This window comes from Protopterus annectens, chromosome 6.part1, assembly GCF_019279795.1.
Source record: "Protopterus annectens isolate FY-2018-M chromosome 6.part1, PAN1.0, whole genome shotgun sequence".
In the NCBI taxonomy this organism is placed as follows: domain Eukaryota; kingdom Metazoa; phylum Chordata; order Ceratodontiformes; family Protopteridae; genus Protopterus; species Protopterus annectens.
This window is the reverse complement of record NC_056738.1, coordinates 557,426,203-557,442,831: the sequence shown is the minus strand read 5'-3', so window position 1 is coordinate 557,442,831 and position 16,629 is coordinate 557,426,203. Positions and strand designations below refer to the sequence as shown.

Here is a 16,629-nt window from a genome sequence, read left to right as displayed (position 1 = left end):
TAGAGAAAGAAGAGTCTGCTGATAAGGATGGCTGTAATTAAGAGTGCAGAGAATAGGTAAGAGAGGGCTTTAATTGAGTGGAGAAAACTGCCAAAGGAATCAAGGTATTGGGGGCAAATAACTAGAGAAGGAAAAGTAATGAAATTAGGAGAGGCCAAGAAGACATTTGGTCTGCAGCCTGGAGACTACCTTCCTGATCAAGGACTGATATCAGAGTATAGCAAAAGGAAAAGGGATAGGGGACTCATAAGTGAAAGACCTTTTCCGGTAGAGATTTTAGTTTAATCTAGAACAGAAGCTGCAGTTAAAAAGGGATAATTAGTAGGGCATATAAAATATTGCACAATAACTTTAGGAATCAATCAGAGGAAGATAGACAATATCAGGAAGAGAGACTGGATAAGCAACTCACAAGGAAACAATGGGTGGACATATGTATGGTCCCCAGGTATGCAATGCAGTCTAGAAGATTTAGGACTTTTGCTTGGAAATACATACATAGGTATTTTTATACCCCAAGCAGACTTCAATTTTTTTTTCCTTCAGGTTGATGCAAATGTTGGAAGTGTGATGGGGAAGAAAGAGGTAACTGGGAACTTATGTTTTGGGAGTCGAATGAGTTGGCAGACTTTAGAAATTCCATACAGAGTACACTGTCAGAAATACTGGATGAGCAAATGGGTGCAACTCAGGAAATTATTTCTTTGAGCTGAGATACAGGATCTGAGTTTCCCAGACATAGTAAGGTCTCGTTAAGTTTAATTTTGGCAGCTGCCAAAAATCAAATGGAAATCAAAGTCTAAACCAACTGTATTTGAAATAGTGAATATTGTAACAGAACTAAAACAACTTGAATTGAGATCTTTAGAAAAGGGTAGGAGCAAACTGCATTAAAAAGAAAATTTAAATTGCTGGAGCAATGCATGCATTCTGATTTTTGAAGGAGGGTAGTTTAAGGGAAGGCAGGAACTGATCAACTTATACAATGCTGAATTTATGGTAACTGTATAAAAGCATGTATGTAATGTATACTGCTGGTAACTGAACATGTTAACATGATTTCCTTTTATATAAATGTATGTTTGCCTCTGCCTTAAGTGATAATTCAATAAAGGTGTTAAAAAAAAAAAATTATGTTTCATCTTTATGTGAATTGGAGATACCTTATCTCACAGAGGCTGCTCATACTAATGATTTCATAACACAAGCAGGAGCTATTCAGTTCATTTTATAATATTACAAAGCTTAGTGCTCTTCTAGGTTAGCTTGTTAAGAAAACCAACTGCTGAGGCTACAGATATTAATGCAATTACAGAGTCAGTAAAATCTTAGCATACAATGCTGGAACAAAGTAAGTTAACCATATCCTAATAGGGAAACAAATGGAAAGTTAACAGCCCAAATATATTGGCTACAATGAATAATATTTGAACTTAATTTAGTAAAAGAAGTAGTAAAGTAACAAAATCAGTATTTTCTTCTTGCAGGACAAATTCCTAGAGTTGGACTAGAGTGCCATGCAATTTAACCTGAGATTTATGGCACTCCCAGAGCATCTAGATAGCCACCAACCTTTGACTCGGACTATACAAGAAAGTATAGATCTATTGAGGGACGCTATCAGTAACAGTCACTAGATTTCAAAGATATTGCACATATCCTCAGTAGTGGTATAAATGGATTAATGTCCTAATTACAATTCAGGTGTCCCAAGTTTGGTTAGCAGCTCTGGTGTTTACATGGTGCAGGAAGAAAAGAAGGAAAGAAGGGGTAGGCATGCCTTCGTGGTTGTGGTGGGGATGCTGATACTGCATGGCTTGTGCTACTGCTCTGCTCTGCTGACACAGCCTCTATGGTTGAAGGCTTATCAGGATGTGAAGAACTGGTGTGGGAGAGCATTGGCATGGCTGCCCAGTCTGGTAGCTGTAGGCTTTGCTAGTGCATGTGAATAGAATACATGCATGCATGCATGCACAAAAGGGCATAGGCCTGCCTGTATGATGCCCCATAGAATTTACTATGACTGAGAGGTAGGAGGAGACTTGACTGTCATCAGGTAGAGCGGGAAATTTCCAATTATAAAAATATATTGCTCATAGTCTCAAAGCAGGTACATTAGAGCTGCTATCACCACATTTGTTTTATTTTCAGAAAGGAATTTTGTTCTTCAGAGATACACAGTTAAATAAAAACTCTTATGCAAACCTTTCCCATTACTCATTTTACTGTATTTACCTCCTTGTGTAGTGAACAAAAGAAGAGCATTTTCACAAGTAAGGAAGCTGCTCTGTCAAAGTGGGGTTTCATCATCCTTTCAGTTTCCAGCAATATTGAGAATAAAGATTTAGCTTTGTACAATTATTTATCAGAAGAAGCAGAAACTGAGCTCCAGTCACTTAAGTTGCTGTTTTGGAGTCCTGGCCATATTATTGATGATTCCCACAGTGTTTTTTTTTTTTTTTTTGATTAAATAACGTGGACACATTGTTTAACCTTTGTTTGGGGCTAGTCTGGGCTTGGCCTTCCTTTGCCTCATCTTATATTATGTACAGTTTCTTCATTTCACACTTTGCAAAGATGGCAACTGAATCCATAAATATTAATAGACTAACCAGCAAGATAAAGAGCATACTTTATTAAGGTACTTGCATGAAGCTGCTGCTGTTATGTGCATACAGGAATTATATTTACCCAAAGAAAACCATCTCCTGCTGTCCTTTTCTGGAATGACTATATGTCTTCATAAAGAAAAGTAAGTGTCCAAGAGTTGCCATTTTGATACATAATAGTAATTTTCAACTTCTAGCCCATGCTTCAGGCAGTAGGGCACAAATCATGGTTAGACTAGAAAAGCATTAACAGATAATACATGATTGCTTCTGTTTGTGTACCCGATTGCAATTTACTGGCTTTTTCTACAGACTTTTAAACACTGTTGCAAGTATTTTTTTACTAACTTACCTTTTACTTATGAACTTACCTGTCAGGGGGCATACTGTTAAAATTTATGATGGTAATCCATCAGATAATGCATAAAAATCTTAGAGAATTCATGAATTTTGAAAAGAAAAATTGTCAGGAGTAAATTCTGATAAATATTAATCCAAAAAATCAATGATATTTTATGTGAACAGCATTTGAAGTAAGGGATAGAGTCTGTGAAATAACTTTCAGCAGGGAAAATATTGCTTGCTAATCTATTCAAAAGACATCAGCTAAATAATAATATTAGTAGTATTAAAGAGAAAGAAGGCATAAACTGCACCCCCTTCCTTCTGATCCTTGCAAACAATATTAACTATTTTTTATCCCAGTTTATGAGAATGAGCTACTTAAAGAATGAGAAATAAAAAGCAAACTTATTATTCAAAATGCTTCAACTCATAAGAATATTTTATTTCACATTCATATTTTAAAGAATTAGATGGCTGTTTCAGAAATCCCAAACAAAGTGGTTCTAGGTCTTGAGGCACTCTCATAGGTTCAAAGTTAAGTACTAAACTATCAGTTTGTAAACTATTACAAGCCTAACAAATAACTAGTGTGATAAAGACCTTAATCATTAAGCCAACCCAGCCCCATAATGGAGGTGAAAGGAATCAAACTCTGTACCCTTTGGTTACAGGAAACAGCTTGTTAACAGTATGGAGCCTTAAACCCTGACCTAACTGCCAGACCTTACCTCTCTGATGGGTTTTATAATGAGTTTTCTGCTTTAGTGGTTTACTACATCTTAAAACTAGCTCAGTGTTTAACAGCAAAGAATGGTATTATAAATCCAAATTTTTCAGTAGCAAAGGTTATTATGTTTTTAAACCCTATGAAGAACAGCCACTATATAGAACAAATATCCAATCACATTATTGAACATAAAGTATAAATTGTTTGTAAAAAATTGACAAAGAATTACTTACTAATCTGATGTCTTCATTGATACATAACGCTCAGTTGAACTTTGTTCTGGGATGGCAGATGTCAACTTAAAACCTAGTACTGCAAATAGTAATTGGCTATTATGAAATAAATGCACAAACTACATAATACAGATCCAGAAATATATTTGCTTAGTGTTCTTAAGACATTTAATTTGGTGGATAAACAGTGCCCTTTTTTCTAATGTGATTTTGTAAAGGTATCACTCTATTAATAATATAAATGCATAATATTCACTCGGTCAAATTATTATAATGTGCTCAGTCTGTACTGTGCAGAGATTTAGACACAAATGAATATATTCAGGGTCTCCATTTTCTCCAACACTACTTGTATTGACTTTAAACCTGTTTTTTATGGCTTTGCAAAAAGATTTATTAATAGCTCCAATGGTCATAGGCAGTACGCAAATAACATCTTTAGCATGTACCAATGGTGTCTTAATTATGATGCTTAATGCCACTATATCCCTAAAGTGTTATTTTTAAATTAGCAGAAGAATTAAACAAAATTATATGTTATAAAATAAAGTGTTACAAGAGTATAGTAGACCAAATTATAAATGAGCAGTCAGTGGCTATTCTACAATGCATGCTTGTAATTGATAAAAGGTGGAAAAATAACATAATTTGTGAGGCATATAATATTTTGTTAAGCTGAAATTACTGCCTTAGTGTATTTCTTTTCTTTCTTTCTTTTTTTTTTCTTGAAAAGAATTATATGTAAATGTGTTTAAAGTAGGAGCAGTCCTCCTCTTATCTGTTTTAATTGTCTCACAAAAAAGAGTGGCTTAAAATATGAGGTCCAGAATTGATAACATCTCCTTTGGGCTCAGGTAGAACCTGTATGTCATATCAGCAGCTCAAGGGTTTACAAATTTGGTCTTCTCAAGAATTACTCAGTAGAGTTAAAACTTAGTACATTTTGGTATATATACAAGTTGCTTTTTTATTGTTTAAGAGAAAGTCTGCATTATCAAACTTAATAAATGCAATACAATATTTTTACTATGAATGCTATAGTGCATTTGTTTGGTAAATAGAATCACAAGAACCAATAAAGAATGACTAATTTAAAGAAATCTGGCACAATTATTGTTTTGTTTAATAACCCAATACATAATAAAATTATTAAAAAATCTTATAGGACTTCATTGGATTCCAGCAAATATAGCTTGGTTCTATGGCTCCACCGTTTGCTGGCACCAATATGTTAAGATATGGTGTTCCATATTTGGCTGGAATACCAAAATGGAAAGATTTGGTGGATAAAACTGAATTTTTTTTTCTGTGACAAAAAAAGTATGTGCCATTACTTATATATATGATTATTGGATTTTGGGCAAAGTAACATTAAAATCAAGAAGACTGAAAATACTTTTTGTTGCCTCTATTTCTACCAAAAGATTCATTTTTGAGACATAGAATATTCCTTTTGAGACAAATAAAAATGGTGTGCAGTATGTTTTGAAGCTGTACTTTTCAAATTATTGAACTGGTGTTATAAGAATGGTGAACAGAGGAGGGAAATAAGATGATCACAAAATGAACTTGGTTAGATAGACCAGCAAATATTGGTATCTTTAGACATTTTGTCTGTTTATGTGTGAAAGAGAATCTCTTTAGCTCTTATTTAAGAGAGTTTCATTATTTGTTACTTAGTAACAACAGAAGAAAGTGATTTGGTGATACATTTGATGTGCAGGGCAAAAGGTGACCAAGTATTACATATGAAGTACTGAGGCAAATCTCATCTGGATGATACTGATGTACATTTGATTACATGACCACAGGTGATCTGATAATAAATTTGATGTATAGGGCCAGGAGTGGACTGGTATGGACTGGTGATGTGTTTAAAATGTATTTGTAGGATGTGGTGATACACTTAAAGTACAAGGTCAGAGGTGATCTGCTGATATAGTTGAAGTGTATAGCTGGGAAGAACAGGGCCTTGAGTAATCTGGCAATGAACTGGAAGTCCATACATTGGAAGAGCAGGGACAAGTGTAGTCCAGGAATGCATTTAAAGTATAAAGGCTGAGTGATCTTTAATGCATTGGAATTGCTTAGCTGGGGTGATCTGGTGATGCATTTAAACAACAGAATCAGGAGTGATCTGTTGACTCCTCCTTTATTCAACATTGACATCAAGCCCCACCTAAACATAGACCCATTCATTCTCTTCAAAGGAAGTGACCTTTGGTCATTTATGTATATCAGGATGAGAAGTGAGCACAAGAAGATTGGTGCTTTTTTCTCTCTAAGTCCTAACTCCCCATACAAGCTGATTTTTCAATTAATGGAAGACACACAGTGGACATCATTTCTATGGGTGACATAACTTCTCAGAATGCCCCCACCTTCTTAACAAGGAAGGCATCCTGGAAATGTTTCTTATCTCCACTGAGGAAATCTTGTGTGCCTCTGACATGTATCACACACCCTTCTCATCAAGAGAGATGATCAGGCTATGAAGCCTAGTCATCCCTTCCTTTCTCCAGTGACATCACCCAAAAGGTGTCAACCCAGCCAATCTGACTTGAATCACCTTGGTCATAGTTTGGTCTTTATCTCCCTGTGAAAATGCAGCTGGCTATCTGTTGAAGCATTTGAAGTGTTGACCCGGAGTGGTCTGGTGATATATTTGACATATAGTGCCAGTGATGATCTAGCAATACATTTGAAGTACGTTATTAGAGACGATCTGGCAATACATTTTAAAGTACATGCTCAAGGATGATCAAGAAATATATTAGAAATATAGGATTAACAATGACCTAGAAATACATTTGATGTACAGGGCCTGAGTGAGCTGGTAATATATTTGAAAAACAGGACAGTGTAGAAATGGTGTTAAGCAAAAGACCAAGGGTGATCCTGGAAGCACCTTTGTAGTACAGACAATATATTTGAAGTAAAGGTCTAGAACTAATCAGATGAGGTATTTGAAGTGCAACACCAAGAGAGGTCTGATTATACTGTTGAAGTTAAGGACCAGGGGTTATTTGGCAAAGCTTTTGAAGTACAGCGTCATGGGTTTTCTTGTTATACATTTCAAATAAATGGCTAGGGATGGAATGGCAATACATCTGAAGTACAGAGATATGAGTGATCTGGTGATATGCATGTAATACGTGGGTGTATGACATCTGTGACTTGAATAGGACATGCTGGAGGGACAGATTTGTCTCTCGGCGACAACCACATCTTTGGTATAGGCTGCCAATTTGTGTGAACCAGAGCATCTCTACGACACTGTTCAAAAGAAACCCAGATGAGTAGATGGGGAACCGTAAATTCATACCAGGGATAGCGCCCACAACCCTCCTGGACATGAACAGTCATTACTAAATAAAATCTTGGGTATTGACTAGAGTATCTTGGTATTACATTGGGATGAAACAGCTAGGCTTGAAATGACCTCCAGGTCGATAGCCTAGTAACCTCCAATGATCCTGTGATCCTATGTCAAAATATCATAAAGTTGAACTACAAATTATTGATCATGAAAAGATGGTAAAAGTGGGGCAAGCCCTTATGGGTTACATACCTATCATCTAGTATATATTTCTATCAGACATGTGAAAAGCTAAACTGGCTGCTTGAAATTTGGCTCATTAAACATTACTGTCTTTCTCTGAGTGAGATTGCAAAACAGCAGGTATTGGGAAATTTGCCAGATGAAGTGCAATCTTCCAAATGAAGTGCAATCTTGAAATTGATATGTATAGATGAGTGTATTTGTGTGTTTGTGTGTGTGTGTGTGTGTGTGTGTGTGTGTGTGTGTGTGTGTGTGTGTGTGTGTGTGTGTGTGTGCGTGCGTGCATGTGTGATTGCGTATATGTGTGTGTGAGAAATTTAACAGAATATGGGTGGGATCTACAGTGGAACTTCCCTCTCTGCAAAAAAAAAAGATGTTTTTTTAAATCTTTTCATGATTGTCCATTTAGGTTTGACATTTCAAGGAAATGTCTTTAAATCACAGTATGCAGTCTAGGATGATCTGGTATTACATTTAAAATACATGGCTAGGGATGGTCAGGTGATACATTTGAAAACCAGGACTGATTAGGCAGTACATTTGAATTAAAGGATTTCAACAGACCTGACAATTAATATGAAGTACAGTGCTCTGGTTAATAGGTTAGTACTAACCAGGTGGTCTGGACATCCATATATAGCCTAGCCATGCATCATATCAAATGTCACCACTAGATTTATCTCCATTCTAGATAAAGACTATAGTACTAATCCCTGTGGGTGAATTTATGTGAACCCATTCACTAATCAAATTTTGCTTTGAAGGATGTTATGGTATCTGACGATACAGTTGAAGTACAGGGCCTTGGGTGATCTGGTTATATACTTGTAAGTACAAATTATAGGTTTTTTTGGAAATACGCTTGAAGTATGCAGCCTGCAGTAATTTGATGGTACATTTGAAGACCAGTTCCAGGAGTAATATAACAAGACTTTTGGTGTTCAGTGGCTGGCATGATCTGTTAAAATAGTGATAGTGCAGGGTCTGGAGTTATTCGATCTAATGATTATTTTGAAGTGCAAAGCTTGGGGTGATCTGACAGTATATTGTAAATACATGTCTGATATGATCTGGTAATACATTTGAAGTACAGGACCTGGGATGATTTAATGATATATCTAAAGTACAGGGCTTAGGGTGATCTGACTGGAGCAGCTTGTGATACTATAGCTGTTATGGTATCAGTAGAATTTGTATTGTGAATGGGAGGCAGTCACTGGGATGTCAGGCTTAGTGTTTCATTTGCCATCTCATACTATACAATAAATCCTTGCTACTGCCCTTGACAGTATTGGACCAGTTCTTTACTTTTAAAGGAATATTTTAGTGCCACATGCATCTAATAGCATGTGAACCATCCTATCCATCCTGCAGTATTTAGCTAGTTTGAGGAGAGCATTGAGAATCTCTTTTATCCATCTCTGGTCTATGTGAATTGTTTGTACACTTGACTTTATCTTCTGCAGTTAGTTCAGCCTGCTGTATATTGTCTTGTAGCCCTTCTGCTTCATATAACTTTCAGCTTTCATGCAACTGATCTCTCATTTTCTCTGCATTTCAACAGGGAACGTTTTTGATGAATTTTGACAAATTTATATAAATATGACTGGAATTTCAGTGCATGGATAACACTTTCCTGTGCATCAGTATGAATCCATGTTCAAGTATTCAGTGACATTTTTGAATGATACTAAAAACACAATAGAGGAAAAAACAAACTGTTTTGGGGAACAGGCATCCAACAACTAAATTTAGACATTGAAATGTTTTTTTTTCCCATAAATATTTTTATTAACTATTTTACCTAGGTCAGCATTTTTTTTTTCTGGTTATGTTTTCAAATTTAATGGCAAACTCCCTATTTCAAAACTAAAAAAAAAAAACTAGCTGCAGACATATTGGTATTAGGACAGCATACAGGGAAATTTTTGTTCAGGATTAGTAAAGGAAGAGGTAGATATCTTCTATATTTACAGGTTAGCTTCTGAATTGTTATATTGCCAGAAATGTCAGGCATACTTTTTTGATGTTTTTTTCTATCCACACTAGCATGCAAACATTGCAAGGCATTGTCAGTCACAAGAACTGTGCATCAACCCGTCAGCTCTGCAAAGACTTGTATTTTTGCTACACGAGAGGCCCTACTAGATAATTTGACCTAGTTCTGCATTGTTTTAGGAATATTTTGGTTGAGTTGACAAATCACTTCCATGTTAAAATATTCTGTACAGTGTATTAAATGATAATGGCTTTGCAGTAGCATTATCCATCTGTGTACACTATTCTTCTAGAACTGGAACCTGGTGTGGCTGTCTGCCTCTTTGAGGGAAGTGATACAGACTGTATGGCACATACTTCCCAGTGCAAATTGAGCCATGTGTGGAAAGCATGTTGTGGAATCCCATACACACTTTCAAACACTGATAGCACTATGTATTTTTCATGTTAAAGCATGTCTAAATGTAACTTTCTCATGATGGGATCCACTATATGTTATACTATGCACGATTATCTTAATCAGTCATCTCAAGCCAAAGTTTACACCACCAGATATTATCTGAACTAAAGAATTGCAACTGCATCACAAATTTTAGCACTGTAGCACAAAAGCAGAAAAAATGAGGTGAAGCAACTCTGAAACAGGGAATTTCAATTTGATAAATTGTATTCTTGTTTTTCTACACCAGCACCCTCAATTGTATTGTTTGCCTTACTTCAGAAAATTGCAGTAAATAGGTATCTGCAGTCAGTGTCCATCATACATCTGTCTGTTTTCCAGATGCTTTACCAGATAATTATGTAATGCATGTCTGTGCCAGCTGACAATGTCTTCATACTGTTACACATGAAGAGATTTTTTTATACACCTTGTATTTATCAGCACTTGATATAAAGTGCATCAGGAGGCTGGCTAACATTCTCCCAACCACATGCTCAGACTCAGCTGAGGAAGTAGACATGACTGACTGGATCTGCTCCATGTCAGCCTGACCATGCAAGGGTACAATTCAAGTTATGATGAGACACACATCTCTCAATCCTACCAATGGGTTGGCCATCAGTAATCCAGTACTAGAAATTAAATGGGTTAACAGTGATGCATCCGAACATTATCTTGTGTTATTAGGTGAACTTAAATACCCAGGACATCTGCTTGAACTAACATATGATAATGTCTATCTTGTACAGTGCATTGCATCATTCTTGTTTTGAAAGAAATGGCTTGGCTTGGTTTGGATATAGTTCTGAGGCTCTGAGTATATATGTCTGCACTTTATTCACCTGATTTTTACTTCATTTTTGCTATAGTTCTGAAGAAATGTAAAACTTCACTGCCTGATTTTATCTGTGTACAGAACATGCTGTGTGAATGTAACCCTTCTTAAGCTCAAAAATATCAACTGCTATAAGCCGGAGAAAAAGCTAATGAGACAATAAAAGCAAAAATGCTAAATTTTGTAAGGGGATTGTGGTTTTAATAGCTTTAATAACTGAAATTAGTTTAGCTAAGAATCATAATTACAATTACATAATTACAATTATAATGCCTTTCAGTACATGTACTCCTTATGACTATCATTAGTTGACACACACCTAAAAATTATATTAGTAATATAGGAAACAAAACCACCAGGTTGTAGTCTTTGAGTACACTATGTTGTAGCACAATATTTTAAAACAAATAGTTACAGTATATGAAAGGAAAATACATCTTTGCCACTCTCTTTGGCACATGCTAATTATAAAATATTATAGCATAAACAGTTGTATGCTGCAGGGCTGAAATGTGTTTATAAAGATATTTGCACTTTATATTTTGGACACACTGTTCCTGTTAAAGCATGTGTGAAAAATGAAAAAAAAAATTGTGTATATGCAGCACATAAGGACATAGAATATAAAACCAGTAAAATGCTTATACTGTATTGCTGAACAATACTGAAGAAAAACACTGATTACTGTAAGCAATCTGTAAACGTGGGATAAGAACACATCTGTATATGTGTTTTACAAGCCAGTGTTAACTCATTTGCTATTCCAAACAAGTCAAATGTCACTGATAAACTTCTAATACTTGTTCTCTTTTAATGTTAACTATAGCTTAAAAAGAAAATGTAAATAAAACTCACAGTGTGATATCCAAACCAAATAATAATAGAGTGAATATATATGTTTGCAGACATGATACCTTGAGGATTCCGGGGACCGTAGTGTTTGCACCCATTATAAAACTCAAATGAAAAATCTGAACTTTTGGTACTTTACCAGTCTATTGCAGAATGAAATATAGCTTTCAAGCTAAAAATAAATGCAATTGTGTACATCAGTGCTCTCAAAATGTTCTGTTAATACAAGCAGTGGTACATAGGTAGTTTCTGCATGTGGCCCAAGGCCCAATCTTCCAATTGCCAAGAACACTGTAAGATTAATTGACTTGCTCACAAACAGGCAATTGGAGGCTAAGTGATTCAAGCTCTAGATGGAAAAAGCAGCTTGTTAGCAGTTCATAACCTTAATCCTCTGCAGTAATTGTCTGACAGCACCAAATTTTTAGCATAGCAAATCAAGCAGCATATTTTTCAGAGCAAGGAGAAAACTGCAATGTCTGGAGAAAAACATCAAATAGGCAGGAAGAACATATAAAACTCTACACAAACAGTGAGCAGATCTGAAAATATAGCCCTGGAGCTGTGAGGCAGAGACCTTATTACTAAGCCACCATGCCTGAATTATTTCAATTTTAAGTATTTTGCCTTGATGATACACATGATTTTTTCATATCCTGTGCTACCAGCTCAAAGACAATGAGCTACCAGCAGCAATAATGAACAATTGATGTTTGATCGCTTTACCATTTCACATTTAAAAGAAGTAAGAAAACAATTCACATACTTGGGCAGAATTCAGAGCAGCTGCCAGGACTTGAACCGTCACCTTCCATATGCACAGTGGATATAACCAAATGCACAATAGTGATATCTAAGAAGTGTCATCACAGCCCTCCCCCTCCATTTTTTTAGATTAATAAAATACTCCATATTCCACCTGTATGCCCTGCTACTTTCTAAGCATGCCAAGGCACCCATTAGAAAATTGTTATTGGTCTTTTCATTTTTAAGCCTTTCCTTTAACATGATGCTTGAAACACACCTTTCAGGTGTACTTCATTGTGAATAATTTTGCTCATTTTTTCCTCTTACAAAGTCTGTGTTCCTTGCAATTCCAAACTGAAAGGCTCTGCCATATATTCAGTGATAAGACTTGGTTCGATTGCTATCCTTTGTAAATAGTACTTAACCTTGTTAATACATCGATATAATGCTTTATAAGTATAAACTCACACATTTTAATACCTCTGTGACCTCTTTAGTTGAAGTTGTTTGCAAGCTGTTCATAAGTGATCCACATTTTCCCCATTTGTTGTACATTATGAGAGGTAGCATTCCACATGGTAGAGATGGAAGGCTGACAGCTATGTCTTGAAAATCGGTGCAGATGTTTCAAGCAATAAAATAGCCATAACATTTCAAACCTTGAATATTATTTTATGGATTTCTAAAAATGCACTTCACCAGACATAATCATCTATCACAGACATATTACTCCATTACTATAGCTGTGCATAAGGCTAAATAAATTTCCCATTTATGATAATGGTAGATATGTTTTATGTATTTTTTTTTCTTTCAGGATGCATTTCTCGAAAATATGTTGTCTGATTGATCAAGATTTACTGAACAGCTTGAACTTGGTTAGCAGCAATTATTGATTTCCTTAGAGATGCACAAATGATCAAAGCAGACATTTTTGGGCTTAAAACTAGTCCGAATCTAATATGATGCATGTTTTTTTACATAGAATATACGTTGTCATACACTTGTGAGTAAACCCCTATGTATGTGTATGCATATGTTTGTTTGCCTACCTCTCTGTACTACAGATGGATGAATAAGAACATGGCCAGTGATTCTGTTTTAAGACCACTTGTTTCTATAGTACGCATTTAAGCAGCATGTAGAAAATGTGGAGAATTTATATTGTGATGAAAAGATGGATCATCTACAGTGCAGATTGCCTTAACCAATTTACAACAGCCAAATAATAAATAATATTTCTCGCTATTAACATAGGTCATTTAACTGAGAGAAGACTTGAATTATACATAACAGGTGGTACAGGTGTGTCTCTTCATGATGTAACTGTGAAACTTAATGAAAGGCAAAAAATATGATGAACTAAACCAAAGTAGTGTGTCTCAAGATTGGTATATTAATGGGCCACACTGATTAATGCTAGTTCACTTGCTCTATGGCCCATTATATTTTTTCCTGCCACTTCAGCACCAGCCCCCAGTACAAGCATACGCTAGCTGCCAGTCTGTACTCTTAGACTAGCCTGATTAACAAGCTATTTTAGGCTCAGTACCACAGTCTTAACTATTCACAAGGAGTCTGCCCCATCATTCTTTCTGCACAGTTTAGTATTACAGTAGTAATGGGCATACCTCCACTTATCCAACAGAAAAACTAATTGGTGAAAACATTGTTTAGTTTCCCCGGAATGTGGGAAAACCATTGAAAACTGCAGTTCTACTAATTCGTGGGTAAACATGTCATAAAGATAGTGGATGCACATCTTTCTTTTGCCGTTGATCTAGGGTTTGAGAATAGACTTTACTACTTTAAATTATATCCATCACTAATACAGGCAAGTTGCAAAGACTTTCTAGTAATATGTCACTGTAACGGAGTGGAATAACATCTGCCATCTCTGAAAATCTAAGGTAAAAGGGCAGCATATTGGCTAATGGTACAATTGCTGCTAAGGAGCACCATAGGCTGGGGTTCAGCTCTGATCTTCAGTCACTGTGTGTGTGTGTGTGTGTGTGTGTGTGTGTGTGTGTGTGTGTGTGTGTGTGTGTGTGTGTGTGTGTGTGTGTGTGTGTGTGTGTGTGTGCTTGTGTGTCTGTGTATATATGTTCACCCCATGCTTGTACTAGTTTTCTATGGATGCTACAGTTTCATTTCACCTCATTGCTACATGCTGGTTCAATAACTGCTTTAAACTGTAATACATATGTTTGCTCACACTAATTTATATGAAACACATGCACCCTTGCCCCTGTGGACTGGATTGTGAATGTAAAGAATCTTGAAACAACCAGTTCACTTACTAGCATAACAAATGTATTTATTTATTTTATTTATTTGCAGTTTTTTAACCGGGAAAGTCCATTAGGCCAAGATGAGCCCTTTTTCAACAATATGTACAAAGAGTTAATACAGCATTTTACAAAAACAAACTCAGCAGTAGTTAATACATAGTGTAATACTAATTAGCAGGAGCAATAGATTTGGATACAGTAGTAGCAGTGAGATATTTGGTATAACATAAAGTAGTACTGAACCATAAAGTGAGGGAATGCATGATATCTTGGGTGGCAGGCAGAGGCCTACACAAGCTAGGGTGTGAAAGGTAGGTGTAAGTTAGGGAGAGATTGGAGGAAGGACTGAAGGACAAGAGAGTGGGAGTGGGAGAAAGTAGTAGTAGCTTGGAAGTTAGGGGAGTTGAAAGCAGGAGCACTCCCATGTAGTAGAGAGATAAGAATGGACAAAAGTCTTAAAAGATAGATTTTGGGTAGTTTGGAGATGTGGAGGAAGTGAGTTCCATTTTCCTGCTAAGGAGAAAGATAAAAGAAGTTGCCCTGGAGTATGTGATGGTTTGTAAACTTCAAGGAGGTTTTGATTACTGGATCTGAGGGTTCAGTAAGGAAGGTGCATAGTAAGGATGGAGGAGAGGGAGGGGGCATTGGGATGGGTTGGAAATGAGCTTATGAGCAGTTGATAGTTGGATATAAGAGAGGTAATTAGGGAAGACAAGCCAGTTCAGGGAGTATAAGGAGCCACAATTGTGGGAGGAGGACTTTGAGCTGGTAGCAAACTTAGAGATTTTATTGTAACAGGATGCCAGTTTAGCTTTCAGGGTGGCCTGAAGATTGGTAAGGAGGGGGGCTCCATACATGAGAGAGGGGAGGAGGTATGTGGCATAGAGGGTAAGCTTGGTTGCAGAAGTGAGGTAGCGATTATGGTGATAAAGCATGCCAAGTTTCTGGTGAGATTTTTTGATGTTGGTTTGAAGGTGAATATCAAATTTCATTTGTTGATTGATAAGGACACATACAAGCTTAATTTGGGAGACTATTTCAATAGGAGTATTATTTTGGTTTAGTATAGAGAAAGAGTTTAAGTCTATTTTGGAGTTTTTAAAAGGGGTAAAGACCATAATTTTGGTTTTGGATGCATTAAGAGCTAAGTGATTATTTACCATCCATGTCTCAGTGCTGTTGAATGCAGCTTGTCTTATTTGCATGAGTTTTGGAACGGATTCAGAAGAGCAGATAATGGTACCATCATCTGCGTATTGGACAAGTTTGGTGTTAGGGATGCAGTGATGAAAGTCATTAATGAAGATATTAAATAGAAGAGGGCACAGAATAGAATCTTGAGGGATGCCAGTCAGAGTGTCAAGGTAGGAGGAGGAGGTGCAGTTGTTCCATTTGATGGCCTGCTGTTGACCAGACAGGTAACTGGAGAAGCACTCTAGGGGGGGAGGAAGAGAGATTATGGTGAGAGAGCTTAGATAATAGTAGACTATGGGAAATAGTATTGGAGGCCTTAGATAGGTCTAAGAGAAGGGATGATACAATATTGCCGGAATCTCGGGCACAGTTAATATTATCAAGAAAGGAAAGTAGGACTTTGGCGGTACTATGTCCTGGCCTGAATCTATGCTGAGTTGTGGTTAGTTGATGGTTATCTAAAGGGTGGGGTAGAAGTTGACGGTAGGTACATTTTTCAAGAATTTTAGAGATAGGGGAGAGAATGGCTATGGGGCAGAAATTAGAGATGTCATTGTTGTTGACTTCTTTGTGTAAGGGAATGATAAAGGCTTTTTTTCCAGAGGAGGGGAACATAGGATTCTTGGATGGAATGATTGATTAGTATACAGATGGGGAGAGCTATGCCATCAGTGACCAGTTTAAGGAAGTAAACAGGAAGGTTATCTGGGGCGTTGCAGTATGGTTTTAGTTTTTTGGATGAGTTTTGTTTCTAATGGTGACATGGCTGGGATTAAGAAAGAAGATAGGGGGAT

General features: G+C 36.4%; 1 protein-coding gene across 1 annotated transcript in view; it reads left to right on the top strand.

Annotated features, from left to right (window-relative positions):
• Positions 1–16,629, top strand: part of LOC122805321 (neurexin-2-like) — a 1,760,973-nt gene that overhangs the window by 1,561,910 nt on the left and 182,434 nt on the right. The gene's annotated exons all lie outside the window — the stretch shown is intronic.